Genomic DNA, 2,740 nt, shown 5'->3' with positions numbered 1-2,740 from the left:
CTTATCTTTGATCCAACGCCAGGTTCCTTCGTGCCCTATGTCGTAGGCACCAATCCAAAAGTGCTCTTTGGATACTCCTAGATTATCAAAAGAAAAGAGTCTTCTATATATTTTGCGATTCAAATATATATATATATATATATATATATATGAATATTATATATATATATATGTATTTGTATGTATATATATATATATATACATATGTGTGTGTGCGTGTATATATATACATACATATATACATATATACATATATATATATATATATATACATATACATGTATATATGCATATATATATATACATATATATATATATATATATATAGATATCTATATGTGTATATGTATATATATACATGTATATATATGTATATGCATATATATAAGTATATACATATATGTGTGTGTGTAAATATGTATATATGTATATGTATATATACATACATACATATATATATTTATACATATGTATATATATGCATATATACATATATATAGATGTATATATATATATATATATGTATATATATATATATATATATATATATATGTATATATATATATATATATATATATATATATATATACATGGCCGTCTGGGTTATTGGCTGCATGATATCGTGGCAAAGTAGCATGCAGTTGATACTTTAGTGTCTATATTAGGCGCCCCTATGAACCAGAGCCACACATTCCTTTTGTCTATGATAGAGGAAAACTTTATTCATAGAGAGATGATGACACTTTTAAACTACGTCTGTCCCTCCGTTATGCTGTCCCCCAACCCCTTGTTGCTGTCCTATACCATTTCTCTGAGTATTCGTTTTCTGTTTTCGTCGACCCTGTGGTGGGGGAAGAGAATGCAACCACCAAGTTTTTCCACTTGAGTCGAAAAAGGCAACAAAAAAACGGGACGGGGATGGGATTAGGAGTCCTACAACCTGTAGTCCCGAAAGGGGACATTCCTAAAACGAAAAGAAAAGGCATAAGAGGGTCTGGGAGTTTCCCAACCAGTATCCTAAGGTTTGGGTCTTTTAATGTGCGTGGATGTGGCTCAGATTAGAGAAAAAGGGATGAGATAGGTAGTATGTTTGTGAGAAGAAAGATGGATGTGCTGGCTTTGAGTGAAACTAAAATGAAAGGAAAGGACAACTGTGAGTTTGGGAGTGTAGCTGGTAGGTACTCAGGAGTGAAGAGGGGACGAGGAAGAGAAGAGGTGGCTATACTAGTAAGTGAAAAGGTAAGTAAGCGGGTAGTGGAGTGGAAGGAGGTTTCATCAAGGCTGATGTGGATAAAGGTGAAGCTGGGAAGGGAGATGTGGGTTTTTGTAAGTGCGTTTGGACCTGGTAGTGAGAAGAGCGTAGAGGAAAGGGAGGCTTTTTGGGTAGATTTAAGTGAGTGCATTGAGGGATTAGGGAAAAATGTCATTGTAGTTGTATTGGGAGACCTTAATGCTAGGATAGGAAATGAACCAATAGACGGAGTGATTGGGAAGTATGGAGTTCCAGGTAAAAATCGTAGTGGAGAAATGATGGTGGATATGTGTTTTGAAAGAGAGTTGATGATAGCAAATATAGTGTTTAAGAAGAAAGTAAAGCATAAGTGCATATGGGAGAGGGTGATGGATGGAAGGGTGGCAGATAGAGCGTTAATGGACTATATTGTGGTGACCATGAGTATGGTAGGAAGAGTTAAGGATGTACATGTTCTAAAGGGAAAGAGTGGGGGAATATCAGATCATTTTCTGGTGGAAGGTAAAATGTGAGTAGAGAATAGGTGGAGAAAGAGGAAAAGGGCAAAAGGTAGGGAGGTGCTTAGAGTGAACTACTTAAATGAAGAAAAAAAGGATAGTGAGTTTAAGAAGAAACTGAAAGAGGAGTGAGAGGGAGTAAAGGATAGAGTAGAACTAGGAGTATAGGAAGAATGGGGATAGTTCCAGGAGGGAGTCATAAGGTGTGCAGAGATGGTGTGTGGAACAAGGAGGGTGGGAGGAAAAAGAAGGAAGGGTAGTGAGTGGTGGGATGAGGAAGCAAAGAAATGTGTAGAAGAGAAGAAGCAGGCATTCATAGATTGGCTGCAAATTAGGACGAGGGAATTGTATGAGAGGTACAAAGTAAAGAGAAGGGAAGCTAAGCATAAGATAAAGGAGGCAAAGAGGAGAACAGAAAATTTTGAAAGTAATAAAAAGATATTTTGGGAGGAAATTAAAAGAGAAAGAGGAGGCGAATAAAGTAGAGAAGAAAAGGTAAAAGGTGCAAATGGAGAGATGATAATGGAAGAGAAGGCAGTGAGAGGAAGGTGGGCAGAGTATTTTAGGGAGTTGCTAAAAGTGAAGGAAGATAGGGAGGGAAAGGTAGTTGCAGAAGGAAGCGCTAAGAAAATGAGAGTGATGAGTGGGAAAAATGGAGGAGAAATAGCGAAGGATGAAGTGAAAGCAGCCGTTAAGATGATGAGAACAGGTAAGGCACCTGGTCTGGATGGATGCCATGCAGAATGTCTGAAGAAAGGAGGTACAGTGATAGTGGACTGGCTGGTGAGGTTGTTTAATTTTTGTTTGAGAGAGGGTAGAGTGCCGGATGACTGGAGGATTGCCTGTATAGTTCCGTTTTACAAGGGAAAGGGGGACAAGTGTGAGTGTAGTAGTTACAGAGGGATCAGCTTGTTGAGTTTAGTTGGGAAGGCTTATGGGAGGATCTTGATTGAGAGGGTTAGGAGAGGAACTGAGGGAGTAATTGGTGAGG

This window comes from Oratosquilla oratoria, chromosome 32, assembly GCF_046742065.1.
Source record: "Oratosquilla oratoria isolate Oo_2021 chromosome 32, ASM4674206v1, whole genome shotgun sequence".
Lineage (NCBI taxonomy): Eukaryota > Metazoa > Arthropoda > Malacostraca > Stomatopoda > Squillidae > Oratosquilla > Oratosquilla oratoria.
Note: the sequence above shows the minus strand (reverse complement) of the source record.